Here is a 17,079-nt window from a genome sequence, read left to right as displayed (position 1 = left end):
GAGTTGGACAAAATAGGTGAAGAGAATTAAGAGGTACAAATTTATGAAATAAATAACTCACATAGATATATAGCATAGGGAATATGGATAATAATATTGTGATAACTTTGTATAGCAACCAGCTTACTATAGCAGTTTATCCATAATGCATATATAAATGTTGAATCACTGTGTTGTATACTTGAAACTAAGAAATAATAATAATAATAGAGGAAAATGTGGTGGTCACTCAGTGGCTTCTTTCTCATGCTCCCTAAGCATCCTTGCTGTTTTGCAGTGAAAACCAAAGAAAGAAAATGTAAAACACTCTGGAAGCTACAGGAATCCATAACATATAGATTGCACACCTGGAGAAACAAGACAGCTTAGTGAGGAGAATGGCCTGGAGCAAATACCAGCTGGGTCACTTACTAGCTCCTCTAATAGCAATGGCAAAGTATTAGAAATTGTGCTTCTGTTTTCTCATCCTTAAAATGGGAGGTAATAACAATATCTACCTCATAGGGTTATTGTGAACATTAAAAGAGCTTGAATATGCAAAACCATTTGAACAAGATATCTATATCATTAATGTTTTAAAGGTGTTTGTTGCTGCTGCTGCCTTTGTTGCTATAGTTAAAGAAAAGTGCAGATCAGAAATGTTAGGGACAAACTAGCCAATAGATTTCTTGTTTTGTTCCTCAAGTAATATCACAAAACCCAGGGGTCCTTTTATAATTGCAAATAATTAGATTCACTGAGTGGAAAGGTTTGGAAATTTTTTAAAAATAATTTCAAAAGAAAAAGAATGAGTTTTAACCCTAACCCTAAATGAGGCATTAGTGATTTTTAATAGTTTATTATATTTATTAAGCTATTTTACTATAGTTAAATTTTTATAGAGTTTTTTCCTTGTTTGCTCTAACGGAAAACTGAGTAGAAAGTCTGTGAAGTCTGTCAATGATTCATTGACAGAATAAGGAAACCTCCATTCAGGTCACAAACCATAAAAAGGCCACCACCTGATGGCAGAATGTTCTGATTGCAGGTAAGAAGCTAAATAGAAACAATCGACTTTTAGTGCTGAGCTGACAAATCGAAATAATAAAGTATCATGCATTCCCACAACATCCATCTATCTATGTAAACCTTGGTTTCCTATAAATGAGCCTTGAGTCTCAGCAGAGTTGGTGAAGGACAGGGAGGCCTGGCGTGCTGCAGTCCGTGGGGTTGCAAAGAGTCAGACATGATCAAGCAACTGAACTGAACCGAGTCTTAGCAGGACTGAAAAACAATTGGAGATTGTGAATATTGTTATTGAATGTAAGTTTGCAGAGGCATCTTCGTATATTATGCCTTGAACCAGTCAGCATGGGTTCAAATCCTGACTTCACCTTTTATTATTTGTTGAATGACCTAAAACAAGGTAGTCAACTTCATGCGCAGGCTTCTTGTATAGTACCTACTCAGAATTATTGTGGAGTAAATAGCTTGTATTTATAAGGTTCTTAGGATAATTCTGATGCAGAGTAAGTGCTGTGTAAAGTGCTTATTAAGTAGATAGAAGTACTTTATTGTGTATTCATATCAGCAGATTTTATAAGTTGAGAGCAAAACCATCTTTTAAAGATGCGTTAGTGGTTTCCCATCAGAGAAGGCAATGGCAAGCCAAGCCAGTACTCTTGCCTAGAAAATCCTAAGGAGGGAGGAATCTGGAAGGCTGCAGTCCATGGGGTCACAAAGAGTTGGACACGACTGAGCGGCTTCACTTTCACTCTTCACTTCACGCATTGGTGAAGGAAATGGCAACCCACTCCAGTGTTCTTGCCTGGAGAATCCCAGGGACGAGGGAGCCTGGTGGGCTGCCGTCTATGGGGTCGCACAGAGTCGGACACGACTGAAGCAACTTAGCAACAGCAGCAGCAGTGGTCTCCCAGGTGTTTCATGCAGGGTTGCATAGTTCAAGCTCTAAAAGGTACTTTGCTTCAGTAGCCTTACATGGAATGGGAATTTTATGGAGTCCCACTTCCCTGTGGCTCCAACAGTAAATAGTCTGCCTGTGGTGTAGGAGACCTGGGTTCACTTCCTGGGTCGGGAAGCTCCCCTGGAAGAGGAAATAGAAACTCACTCCAGTATTTGTGGCTGGGAAATCCCACGGACAGAGAAGCCTGGCAGGCTACAGTCCATGGGGTAGCATAGTCGGACTAACTGAACAACTAACTCACAATCAACCAGCACCATGAGGCAGAAAACAAAAATGACCAAGAGCATCAGTTTTTGTGGTGTTGACCACACTTGAAAAATGCTGACTTTGCTACTCATCGCTTCCATGTCCTTTGAAAAGTTACTTATCTTCTTTAAAACCTATTTCCTAATTCTTTATTTTAGTTCAGTACTAAGAAAAGAAAAAAATATATGTAATTTGTATCATCCTTATTTACTTTCTACTGAAATTCAACAACTCCTTCTCTATCACCCAAGTGATTGACTTGCCTGCTGTCTTTGATGTATCAAAATATAGACCCCAAGTCTGTTGCCAGTCATTTTATATTTGGATGATTCTAAGTTTTATTGTATGTTAGCAAAGTATCTATATTAGTTATGTCCAATAAATATTTGATTTTCCTGTTGATATATTCCAGACTGAATTACTTTCTTTTTATCATTAATAGTTTGCTAAGCAAAGAGGCATGTAATTGTACATATGGGTACTCCAAAAGTAAAAGTACAAATTTTAGGAAATTCTAATGAACATCTTATCTGTCTTTCTTCTCCTTTGTGGTTATCTGTTTATGGTAGAGGTGACAACTGTAGTTATAGAGACGAATCTTCAAGTTTCTTGGAGACTAGATAACTTCATAGGAAGCTAAAGCACTGAATGGGAAATACAATTTTGTGGATAAACACTATTTATATTTCCCCAAAGAATGCCTTCTGTTTATACGAACAAAGGCTTCATTCATAATTATACTCCATGACATTATACTTTGCATGACATCTAACTTGCAGTTTTCTAGTTGATGTAAATGTTAGACAGTGTCATTTTGAAGATGAGTATTATGATCAACTATTTTCCAACAGTTTTTTGGCAGAAGATGTTTTATATAATGAATTTAAGTAGATTGTTCAAATTTTGAAACCATGATAATATAGCCTCATTTCCTCCGCAGGCAGGCTAGGTAAGGAAAATGTGCTCTAGGATTCCCAGTGAATGTGCCAGTCAGTGTTTAAAAGATAAGCTTCCTTCTTTAACAGAGATGGGAAAAGTGAGTTATTGAAGTTGCAATCTGCAGTTTTGATACTCATGTATAAAAGGGGGCAGATGTTCTTTTCTGCCAAATCATTCCCATAATACGTTTACCCTATATTTGGAAATGAATATGATTACTGCCAAGCCTTGACAGAAGGTTTCAAGAAAATTTTGATTAATCTCCATTTGTGAACAAAGAAGAAAATTAGCCATTTAGAATGTAATGCTCTTTCAACCTTGTCTTAGCCTCTTTTGTCTTAGATATTTTGTTTGATTCATAGTGTTAACCCTAAAATGAACTATCATTCTTTATATATTTTCATACAATTGAATATATATAATATATATTTAAATATATATTTAATGAATAAATATTTATATTTAGCCAGTAACAAATCCCTGAGAACATTGCTAGACTACCCACCTTTTAACATTAATCTTCATTCATATGTATAGAATTTGGAAAGCTGCTAAATATATCTTTGAGATGTTAAGAAGAGGATAAAATAATGGTTAACAGAGTTAATGGAACTAAGTTTATAGAGGTACACAGATAAGTAAAATAATCGCTATAGGTAAGTAAGTAGTCAGACAGATGTATCTATACATAAAATATGATATATCATTTATGTTTATAAACATGTGTGAGTATGCTATGTTTTTAAAAACTAATTCCTAGTTACTATGAAAAAATTATTTAGCAGGCTATATTGGGAAGCTCAGAAAAGTGAAGAATGTCCAAACCTTATAGTGTTTCATGAATTGTCTAATTTCACCTACATAATTTCAAAAGATACTGCCTTGTGCAACTGAATTTACATGATGACTAAATCATTTGAGCTTGGTTAAGTATAAGGGATGTTACTTATAAGATATGTAAATATAGATAAATCGGGGTCATATTTACATTTTAATGATAATGTACATGGTAATTTGCATATAATATTCAAGGATCTATATGTATACCAATTTTAATCTATTAATTCAGTATTTATTTAATTCTTGCTATGATCAAAGTATTCCATTAGAATTAAATAAATTTTTGAACATGATTCTTGACCTCAGCAAAGTATCAGTTCAGTTCAGTTCAGTTGCTCAGTCGTGTCTGACTCTTTGTGACCCCATGAATCGCAGCACGCCAGGCCTCGTTGTCCATCACCAACTTCCGGAGTCCACTCAAACTCATGTCCATCAGGTCGGTGATGCCATCCAGCCTTCTCATCCTCTGTCGTCCCCTCCTCCTCCTGCCCCCAATCCCTCCCAGCATCAGGGTCTTTTCCAATGAAGTATAGTTGGAACAAAATATGTGTATGGTTTATGGAAGTAACTGTATGAGACATAGGCTTCAGAGAAAGACAAAATTTCACTATGTAATTGTCTACTTATTCTTATATCAACATGGTAATGACAAAAGCTGAAAGACAGTGAGGGCAGAGTTAATATGAAGGATGATTGATTTCACCCATCTTACGTACTAATTCAGTGTTACCTGAAAGGAAGAAACCACAATGATTTCAAAGTTTTAAGTGTGATAGGGTTAACTGTTGGAGAAATGTAAGGAACTCAGGGGAAATGTGGTATGATTGTTTAGTTTTAAATAGTTTTAAAAGATAGAATGAGTAGTGAAAATTCTCACTGTTAAGTTCATGAAAGAAATCTATCAGAAGACAGAACAGTTCTAGTATGGCATCTTCAAACATGGGATAGTTGAATCCAGGAGAGAAATTGAGATTTTCAGGGTGCAAGAAAAATATGCAGATCACCAAGAATGGATCCTTGACTGTATTTAAATGTCCGGTATGATTAGAGAAGAAACCTGAGATGGAGATAGAAAAACAATCAGAAACAGTTAGAAACAAAATAACATTAAGATGGTGTTAATAATCAAAGAAAGATTTCAAGAGGAAAGAATGAGTACCTCAAAGCCATTTGTTTTCTTTTCTGTATTCTTTGTATTCTTGAATCCCTCTCTCTTCCTCCACCCCTTTCCTCTCCCTCTTCCAGTTTCTCTACCCCAATTTTACCCTGTGCCACTCTCTTATTCTGATTTGGAAACGGGCCATAGAAAACTGGGTGTTTAAAGGGTTTTGATGTTTTAATTTGAATATTTGGACTTTGTTAACTGAGTTCTGCATCTTTTGTCCTCCTGTGGGGACTTTAAATATTTCTCCTTCCCACCTCCCATTGGAGATTTATATTATCAAGTTCAATAATGCAAATGATCTTTTGTAACCTTTTTCCTACTATTATTATTTTGATGATTAGATTCATAAAGGTAAAATAATAATGAAAAATGACTTGTTTTTGTTCTTAGTTCTTATTCTTGAATATTAATTATTCTAATAACATAGTCAATTTTTTTTTAAAGGTTTGTCTAAATTCTGTCACTTCAAACAGTCTACCATTTCAAACCTATATGCTGCATCAGGTGAAGAAGCTGTTAGCTAAGAGGAAATGCTCCATATTTTCTTCCTGTTATAGGAGAAGAGTATGACTAATAGTTACTTTTACCATTTTAATGACAAGTGATACTACATAAAAATAAATTAAAAATATTTCGCTTTGACTATGTGCCATGTCACCATCAATTGAATGAAAATACCTTTCTCAGGTTTTCACAATATACATTATTAATTTTAGCATCTAATCATAAATAGGAATTCTGAGTGAAAATATACTTCTTTTTAAACTTTTAGGTGATTCATACCAATAAATATTGATTAAAAATAAACAATCCTTTACTTAAAAAAAGTACTTTACAAAATATAATTTATACCTGCAATACAATTGGTTATGATGTCTATTTATTTTATCATAGATATATTTGCAAAGATATGTGCAATAGATATATTACCATATAATTACTAGAGTTAGATATTTTTAAAAGTTTATCTTTTTGGTTACAAGTAAATTCAGAGAAGAAACTATATACAGTTCATTTCTGGGTCATAAACCCTAGCATCTAGAGTTCAAAAAGTTCCTGAATGAATAATCATTTTTTTCCATTTTTCACTTTAAAGGACAACACAACTCCCAAGTACTTTATTTCTTAAAATAAGATAGAACATAGACTTTCAGGATAGAACATAGACATATTACATACATGCATTTGTATTTTACCTGCTAGAAGCAGCTATACCTGAAGTTTGAAATGTTCCCAAACTTACTTTTAGAGAAAACTAAAATATTTGTATAGCTGTTTCTGCTTAATATATATTTAAAGCTATAAAATGAAAATATTATTTACTTTTATTCCTAGCTTTTTATAATCTTGATGTTTTCATATATGTTTTCTCTCATTAAATAAGGATTATCCTTTCTACTCTAAAATATTAGAGAGCCTTATATGGTAATTAAGAATATCTTCCCTAAAATAATTTAAGGCTATCTTCCCTAAAGTAATGTCTAGTTGATTTATTCTGACATCTATAAATAATTTCTAATTTTGTCATATATATATATATATCTGATTCACTTGGCTGTGCATCTAAAACTAGCACAATATTGTAAATTAACAATACTGTAATGAAATTTTTAAAAAATCAAGTCAATATACAAAAAAACAAAATGATTCATTGCATATGTGATGCTTATTATGCCAACCCATTTTACATGTGAAAGATCATTTTGGTCAAAAGAGTTTCACCCATTTCAGAGAGATTGAAGAAGAAATAGTTGTGTGGTTTATTTATCCCCCAAAATTATTTTTTAATTTTAAAATTATTTAAAAAAATATTTTATAAACATATTCTACTTTGTTACATGGAATAGATTGGATTCTGAGGGCCTAGTTGTATTTCAGGAACATGTGCATGTCTTCATAAGTTATTGTACAAATGAATCCTGATTGGTTAAGATTTGGGTTTTAAAACGTCAGTAGTGAATACTAATGGACTCCTTGATACTATCACTAAGTCTTAACCTGTGCTCTATTAACTTTGCAGACTCATAGATACAGAAGTAATTATTGACCAAACCAGGTAATCTACTAATGCTCAGGCTCAACCATGTTCAATTCTTTGAAAACCCCATGATGTTGTCCTGCAGGCTCCTCACCATGGAATTTTCCAGGCAAGAGTACTGGAGCGGGTTGCCATTTTCTCCTTGTAGGTATCTGCCTGACCCAGGGAATGAACCTATGTCCCCTGTGTCTCCTGTACTGCAGGCAGATTCCTTACCACAGAGCAATCTGTGTGTGGGGGGGAGGGGGAGGCACCAAGATAATTTACTACTGGCCCTCGTTTGTTGAGCTTAGTGATCAACATTTCCTTGAAGATTTACAATTCATTATTAATGTCTAACATATTTCAGCAGCTTGATATTTTTTCTGAATTTTCCACGTATTTTGGTGCCTTAGTAATGTATAACTTGAAAAATCATATGGAAATATCAAACATGTTTTCTATCAATTAAACATGAATCTCAGAAGATTCCTACTTTTGAAATGATGCAAAGAACAAAAGCTAGGAGAAACTCTATCAAATATAATCTGAAACAAGTGGTAACCACAGCTCATCACTATAAACATGGGTCATATTCCTTTGGTAGTTTTTGCTTTCATATTCCAAAGAGATAACAGTACCTTTAACTAATTACCAAAAAGATTAAAGACAAATAATATTTTTCTGTGTCCCTGCCCCTAACTAAGCATATTAGGAAAGAGCATTTATTAATATAAAAAGTGAAAATCTGACCACAATATCCTTCCCTCCTGAAAGCCTACAGTCACTGAATAGGCCTGATACAGTACAATTCTTACCTTGAAGGAAGGTAGTAGTGTTGATTTTTTATTTTTTAATTGGGGTATAGTTGTTTTAAAGTATTTTCTTAGTTTCTGCTATACAATGAAGTGACTCAGCTATACATATACATATATCTCCTCCCTATTGGTCCTCCCTCCCACCCCACCATCCCACACTGATATATTGTCTTTTCATCTTATTTATAGTTTTATTTGCTATGCAAAAGCTTTTCAGTTTAATTAGATCCCATTTTTTGTTTTTATTTTCATTATTCTAGAAGGTGGGTCAAGAAAGATTTTGCTATGCTTTATGTCAGTGTTCTATGTTTTTCTCTAAGAGTTTTATGATTGACATCTTATAATGAAAAGTATTAATTTCTGAATCAAGGCTATTTCATTACTTCAAATGACTTTCTCTAAATTTGAGCAGAAAATTAATGGAACTTTGCCAAATTCTCATAGAAGGCAGAAGATTTCTATTCTATTGAATAAATACTAGAAGAACAGTGGGAAAAATTATATCTGGACCTCTATTGTGCTGTAGACATGTTTGTTCAATGGTATGTTATGAAAAGCAAGTACATCTCATTTCTGTTCTTTTACTATATCTGAGCCAATGAACATACCCATGGATTTTATGAACAAATTGATTTTCCTTCAAATAGCATAGTTTTCATTAAATATTTCACATTTGTCTCATTACTCACTTTGGAGTTTGATTAGTTAGATTCATTACAGAGCTGCAACATAAAAATATTTTTCACTCAAGAAATTACTTGTGATAAAAAATACAAAAGAAGCAGTAAATTATTTTCCAAAATAGTTTAATTCTTTGTTGTAATTTAAATGCTTTTCTAGGAATCAGAGTTTTTGCATGAGTGTAGTCATTTTATAAGTGAAGAGGGCTATTTAATATAAAATGAGATAATCACCATTGTACCTAATTATGGCATGTCATTTAAATGTTACATGTTATAAAATGGAGTCAGGAAACCTGGAGTCTGACATGAGGGCTGGCGCAGACTAGGCATCTACTAAGTACTCTTTAATATCATAAATCCTAGTTTGAATCTAGGGAAGTTGCTTAAACTCTCCTTTTCCTTATAATTAGATGCATTGTATGATATAGCTTCTTTTTTTCAGAATAGCTATACATTATCCCTAATTCTGTCCCCTTACAGTTGCTTCTGTATTAGTTGAAGAAAGTTAAAATTCAGTTGTTTAATTTTGTCACTATAACAATTTATAAAAGGAGAGTACCTTAAAATTGGCTGTATGTAACTGAGACAGATTAATGAAATTACAGTCAGTATTTTGGAACTAACATTGATATAGTGTCAACCTAATTTAATTAAACCCAGAACTAGTGGACTGGCATTGCCTCAATATTTTTTGCTGTCCATTCTTTTGTTTATCTAATTATATGCCATTATAAAGAGTTCATATTCACTGTGAGCAGAACACACTGGCACAGATTAAGTGCAATAATAGAATTGCTTTGAATTATGGCATCTGTCTTTTCTATGACTCCTATGAATTTCATTGCTAGAATATGTTGCTAAAATATATTTATCTTACTCTAAAGTAAAATTATGCATGCTTTCCTGATGCACACATTGTATATTAATTGTTAATGTATTTTTTATTCTAAATGCTGTTAAACTGTAGTAGAGTGTTAACTGCCTTAAAATTTTCAGATATTATCATTAATCCCCTTCAGAAGGGAGATACATCAATGCAAATGAAAATATAAATATAATAGCATAAGAAATCTTTCATTGCTTATCTTAAAAATTATGTCTCACTTATTAAATTAAGGATGCATATTTTCCTATGAATCTCATCCTACGAACTGAATACATAATCCCTCTTACCTACATGCCTTTACACATGCAGCTATCATCTCTGTTCCAAACACAGTTCAATGTCCTCTTCACTCCATTGGCATTTTCCATCTGAGGAACACTGAGAAACGCTTTAAGACTTGACTCAAGCGTCACCATCTCCCTCATCCCCCTCACTGACGTAGCTGTTGCTCATTTGTGCTCCCAGTCTGAGCTAGTCTTGTCTCGATCATGGTACATAGTGCAATAAACAACCTGATTAATTCATAATCAAGTCTCAATGTGATAAACTCTTTGAATATGAGAACCATGTCACTGTTGTTTTAATTCTTTGTATTAAAGGATAGCTGATTTACAATGTTAATTTCTGCTTTACAGCACTGTATTTCTGTTATATATACACACACACACACACGCACATTCTTTTTCATATTCTTTTCCATTGTAGTTTATCATAGGATATTGAATATAGTTTCCTATGGTATACAATAGGACCTTGTTGTTTATTCATTCCATACATCATACTGTGCATTTGCTTGTCCCAAACTCTTACTCCATCCCCCCATCTATGCTTCCCCCTTGGTAAGCACAAGTCTGTTCTCTGTGCGTTTCCTTATTTTTATATCTTAGCACCTAGAACAATATCTGACATAAAAGTAGATGCTCATTTAATTTGTATGAATGAGCAACTGAATCAACAGATTTTCATGATTGGTTTCCTAAGTCTCAGTAACCAGAGTTGAGAAGAGTTGCATAAAGGTAAGCATCATGAAGTGAGAATCAGTCTTTTTCTGCGGTGGATTTACATTTTACGACATCAAACCTTGATCCACTGTAAAATTTCCACTGACATATCTTAAACAAGAGAAAAGCCTTCTTTTATGATTTAACCTGATTCTGTTATCCTCCTTTAAACTATCTTTCTATCTCTACATGCTACTTATTTCAAATTCAGTGCCTCAGTAAATCGCAAGAGACCTAATAAAAGTCTAAGTTTAAGCCCAGAATATATAAAATGTGTAGTCTTCTAAAAAACTTTTGCTTTCATGCACATTTTAGATAGTAAATAGACTGAGAGAATATTTGAATAGATAGACACTTAATATCTATCCATTTATTCTGATAATAGAAAAAATCCACAAATAAATCATAGTGAGATCTCTGAATAGGTTCTATCTAAAAGTAAATTTTTCATATATAGTGTTTTAAGATAACTTTTTTCTAATAATAAAGGTAATGCAACTTTACTGTCATAACTGTAGGAAATATGTGAAAACAAAATGAATAAAATAAATCTGTAAAATTTAAAATATAAAGATAACAGTTAACTCTCCAGCAAGTAGGAGATTACTCATATTTTCCTTTTATACTTACACAAGAAAAGTTAGAAGAGGAAATTTAAGTGGAGAAGCATGCCATAACTCCAACACACTGTGCAACTTTTAGTAATTTTTTTTACATATTTTTTGTTTTACTATATCTGTATGTAGTATAGGCTAACATTTGAATTTTTATATTTTCAATGATAAAAATGTTCAAACCTTTGTCAGTTTCCACATTACCAAATGTTTTTCACAAAATGTGGTTTTATGGCTTAATACCATAGAGTAAACTAAATAATCAAAAAAGAAGGGAAGATTTCAAACATGAAATTGCATGGCCCTAAAATAAGACTAATTTGTGTCATTTTGTTCATTAGGTGATAGTCATAATTTGGCATGATAAAGTACTTTTAATTTTTCATATATTCATTTATAGAATACACAATATGAAAAGGAATATATTTGTGAATGAATTTTTATAAGGATTGCAGACAATTGAGATAAAAGCAACTATTCTGTCACAAATTTGGGATCATCAATTATGCTATCCTTATTACTAACTGTGTAGCTCTATATACTTCACGGTAAAGACTCAACACAATTATTAATAGCATGAAAAGTAAATCTGAGATTGAAGATGTGGTACCTGTATGCAAAAACTTAAAGTGGACAAGATAGATTTTTCAGGATACATTTTTGTTGTCATTCAGGAGCAAAATAGAGTCACAAAAGCAAAAATGTCTAGGAAGATGCCTTATGACAAGGACCATTTATCCTGAGTTTGGAAAGAGCTCTTTGTAATGGACTCAGTCCCTGCTGCCATCATTCCCTAGAGAACAACAAGCTGAACCCTATGTCCTCTCGTAAAATCAGGGAGACGTGGTTGGCCAGGAAGCCTCAGTGCTTTCACTATTGAAATCTGCAAATAACATACAAATCCTCCTGATTCCTCTCTGAAATCTGTAAGGGGATCTTACAGATAAAGTAAATTCAAGCAGTGTATGAAAAAGAATTGAAATATCAAAAAAAAATGTGAATTTAATCAGGTTTACTATTCAGGAGACTGTGCTCCTTCTGTTTCAAAACAGGTTCCTGTAACCGTACTGTCCATGTGCCAAATAATCGGCCTGCCCTCATTTGTCATTTTGCTGCAGGTGCATTTCCTCAGAAAGGCCATGAGCTTAAGTATTATCATTCACACAGAGATCAATTTTCTTTTGACAGCAAAGTGTTGCAGGCACAAATTTGCATTTGCAGTGTGGTAATTTTAAAAATTTCTACAAATTGGAGATTTTGAATGCCCTTGCTACTTTTTTGTGATCTTTTATATATTTTGCTCTTGGGAAAAAAAGAAAACTGTCAGTGCTTTTATTAGGTGTTTTACTACTGTATTTATTTGTAAAATTGTCTCGAAGTTAATAAACTATTTATTTCCCAACTCAGGGTAATTCTGTCTCCTGAGTGATGACCAAGGGATGTACTGACTGGTCTTGGTTAATCAAAGAATTAGATAAATGTACTTGGTTCCGTCAAGTCCTTGCACTCCTACTAGGTACGCTGCTGCTGCTGCTGCTGCTGCTAAGTCACTTCAGTCGTGTCTGACTCTGTGCGACCCCACAGACAGCAGCCCACCAGGCTCCTCTGTCCCTGGGATTCTCCAGGCAAAAATACTGGAGTGGGTTGCATTTCCTTCTCCAATGCATGCATACATGCTAAGTCGCTTCAGTCATGTCTGCTCTATGCGACCCCATGGACAGCAGTCCACCAGGCTCCTCTGTCCACAGAATTCTCTAGGCAAGAGTACTGGAGTGGGTTGCTATTTCCTTCTCCGCCTACTAGGTAAAAGGTATTGTTATAGATACAATGGAATATTGATGTGCCTCAGATGTCAAAAATCATATTGCTTTTGGGTACGTATAAGGTCACATTAACATAAATGCTCAAATTCCCATTGCATTTACAACACTCCTGAACTCTTAGTCCTTTTGGAAAGTGCTCTGATAAAATATTTATGGCAGGCCCCAGAGAATGTGAAGTGCTAGGTTTAATCCTGTTAGTCCTATGGCTGCTCTCCCACGTGAAACTGAGCGCTTATGCCAAGTCTATCATCTGGGCTCTGCCATGAGGATGCTGCTCGACATCATCCTCCACTAACATCTGCTCTGACCCAGTCTCACATGCTTTCTCCTCCATCAGTCCCCTCTGTTTCTGTCTCTTTAACCCCTGTCTATCAGGCCAATAACAAAAACCAAATCCATTGTATTCTTTTATAAACTTTAGTGGTTCCTTCATTTTGTGAGGCTCTTATATTCAATTTTGTTCTCTCCTTCAACTTAAAAAGATTTTTACATTTCACAAAACTAAATAAATTTAAATGTCAGTACTTTATCAGTTCCTTCCTGAATTTACTATAGGCCCAATCAAAGCCTCTTCTACTTAAAAAAAAAATTGTAGTCTAGTCACCTAGTTGGGGGAGTTAGGAGATGCAAGTATGATGTGTTCGTGTTTCAAGTATTTGAAAGTAAAACTGGAACATTTCTTTGCTTACATAGCAAGAAGGCCTACAGATAAGGTGGACTCAGAATAGTGAATTGAATCATACAGTGAAAGCATGCGTTCACCTCTACTTCTCTATAATTCTTTCCCCTAATTATTTCTATATCACTGAACTAACTTCAGGTATCACATTCACAGTCAGCAGTGTCCAAAGGTAGGAGCTAAAGCGTTTTATTTTTTTTTTTTAATGTTCTTTATAAAAACTTTACCTAGAAATTATACCCAGTAGACCCTTCCTCCTGTGTCAGTGGATAAATCCTTCAACCAATCTATTCAGAAAATGATCAGTGATATAGGAATGGAACCATCCTAGATGAATGGTTCCTAGATTCCACCAGAGAAGAGGCCACCTGATATGTGAACAAAATCTGGTTTGTATTAGCAAGAAAGAAATTGGAGAAAGGATAGTAACCACCTAAGTCAGACTGAGAAGTAACAAGATAAGAGCTGTATTTTAAAGAACTCTGGAGATAAAGTATGGGAGAAGTTAGAGGGTGTACAAACAAGTAACAAAGAAATAATAAGAGGTTGATGCAACAATGAGGCACAAGGAAAAATTAAAGTATAGAGACAAAGGAAGAGTGAGCAGAGGGATGGGTATGAGAAGAATTTCAAATGAAGCACAGTCATCACCAGTGGTCTCTTGGACATGAAGAATGAGGGAACAGACAGAGATAACTCCAGGATTGAATACAGAAATTCAACAATATCATTAACTGAGCTAATAAAGACAAGAGTAAAGTAAGGGAAAATGGCTATAATAATGCACAGTAATATGCTGATCATCATCTTGAGAAAATGATGGGTACATTCTCTTTCATCTACATTGAGGAACTTAACTAGAAACTGTATTTATTAGGAACTTTAAAATTCTAGGCATCAAATTTTCCCGTTGAAGTGACTTTCTTTATTTACATGTCATCTTTTTCTAATCCTTGTTTAAATTCAGTTCAAAAAATGTTTTAGGAATGATAATTTCAATTATAAAGAGAGCTCTTATAAACTCTTCTCAGGTTCTAACATACTTTTTTGAATACCTGTTTAAGAAAAATCAAGTAGTACGGTGTAAAAGGGGGTGATGTAGCTTTGTTGGTGATTTTTAAATTCAATTTCAATTGATTTAAGAAATCATCAGGTCCTATGTCAGCAGATTTTGAGAACTTTTTTTTGTAAATAACAAAATTCAAGTTGCTTGTTTCTGTTTGTTTTAAATGCATGATATTCAGCAAAAAGAATCACTGTTTAAATCTCTCCTGTATCATTAAAAATGTTCACAGTATATTCCAACTTGAACTTTCATAGACTGTCCAATTTATACCTGAACTTCATAATATTCCCCAGTGTGACTAGATAAGAAAGGAAATTGTTTTATACCTGAACAGGCTTTTGTCAATCCTAAAGATTTATCATAGTGATCTGCTCTTTTCCTATGTGTCCTTTCTCCCCTTCTTGGGTCTTATACAACCTCTCATCTTTACATTGTAAGATATTTTATATAATTCAAATATATGTATCTAAAATGCTATGAGAAAATAAATTTGAGATGTTTAATAGTCTCAACTAACACCTCACTGATTCTTTCAAAGGCTTACTTGGTTATATGACTGAACAGCTGACAAAAAACTTTGTATATAGCAAGAAAAACAATTAACTATTTACCCACTATCGGAAAGGAAATAACCAATTGTCTAACATAAATTGCTAATACAAGTAATGACTAGTTAAAGATCTGAACATATGACAAAGTTTGGGAAATTAAATTGTTCTTGGTTATCTTTTTTATTAGACATACCAATCTGTTAAAACATTTTATATACCTCATTTTTTCCGTTGCTCTATCTAAAAGGTTGATGCATCATGAATAGGCATGAAATAGACATTCACAAACTATATACACAAAAATAATAAAAACGTATAATCCCTGTGGTCTTTATATGTGTACATGTATATTAAAAGAACATACAATTCTTTTCTATTTTGTATCTGCATATCTAGAGATACATATTATGAAAAGAAGTGCTTTAGAAATACTTACTTTGGTTTTGATAAGCAGTGGAGTGAATAATGGAATAACATCATCTAATATGCCACCCAAGCTTCCCAGCTGGTTCAGTGGTAAAGAATTTTCCTGACAGTACAGGAGACACAGGTTCTATCCCTGAGTCATCACGAAGATCCCCTGGAAGAGAAAATGACAAGCCACTCCAGTATTCTTCCCTGGAAAATCCCATGGATGCAGGCGAAAGTGTCAGACATGACTAAGAATGCACGCATGTACAATGTACCACCTATATTCACATTTTCCTGACTGCCTTGAAATGTCATTCATAGCTTTTTTAATTTTATTTTCTCAGCATAAGATCTAGTTAAGATTCATCTATTTTATTTTCATGGTACTTTCATCGCTTCTCGGCCTTTTGGCTAAGATCAAGTGTAGTGTTTTCATGGTACTTTAATCTTCATTCATCTAAAATAGTCCTTCCTTCTTTTTGGATGTCTTGTGACATTAATATTTTTGAAGGTTCTACCTATATTATGTTGTGTAGGACACTTCTATATCTGGTTTTGTCTGATAGTTTCCTCATTGATTCAGGTTATTTGTGGAAAGGACATTATGTAGGTAATATGTATGCAAACAACATATAATGTCCTTGTTCTTAAATACTGAATTATTTAAACATGAAATATCATATTATGCAACTACTTAAGAAGCTATATCTGAGTGTGTGTGTGTATCTGTCTGTATCCATCTAGAGAGAGCATGAGAAAAAGAAAATCAGATAAGAGCAAGAGACAAAACAAGTGGTAACATTTAGTGAATCTAGATGAAGAGTATACCAACCATCACTGAATTAGTTTTCCAACTTTTCAGTAGGTTTGAAACATTTCAAAATTAAAAAACTGGAGAAATGAGAAGTGGGACAGTGAAAGGCACATGATATAGAGTTGATCCCCTGAGGTAGAGCAGCCATTCAGCCACTTACTGGCTCTGTTGATTTTGGGTAAGTCATTGAGAATATCTTAACTCATATATCTCAACTTTAAAATGAAGATGAAAATACCAAGTTTATGTGCTGTTTCAAAGATTAAAAGATAACAGACACCAAAGCTTTTCACACAGTACATCTGAATATAGAATTCCAAACAACTGCAGATTTTATCAAAATGGAAACCCAGTGCATTCAATTATCTTATAAAGAGACCTGGGAAATGAGTAAGGAGTATATTCATCATTTTTAAAAGTGACAGAAGTTCAAATTGGTTTGTTGTTCTATTAGAGAAATGAATTTTGCATAGTTCAAATGACCTTGGTAGCTTAATAAAATGAAGTTCAAGGGTGACTGGTGTATAGCTTATTAATTTAGGAAGTCAATAAAAAACCCACAC

At 33.7% G+C, this 17,079-nt stretch overlaps 1 protein-coding gene and 1 pseudogene across 1 annotated transcript in view; both read left to right on the top strand.

The window, feature by feature from the left end:
* The window catches only part of CCSER1 (coiled-coil serine rich protein 1), a 1,376,611-nt gene that overhangs the window by 954,662 nt on the left and 404,870 nt on the right, over nt 1-17,079 (top strand). The gene's annotated exons all lie outside the window — the stretch shown is intronic.
* LOC136148164 (U2 spliceosomal RNA) lies at nt 16,094-16,248 on the top strand (annotated as a pseudogene).

The sequence above is a fragment of the Muntiacus reevesi genome, chromosome 16, assembly GCF_963930625.1.
Source record: "Muntiacus reevesi chromosome 16, mMunRee1.1, whole genome shotgun sequence".
Taxonomy (NCBI): Eukaryota; Metazoa; Chordata; class Mammalia; order Artiodactyla; family Cervidae; genus Muntiacus; species Muntiacus reevesi.
This window is presented reverse-complemented; position numbering and strand designations above follow the sequence as displayed.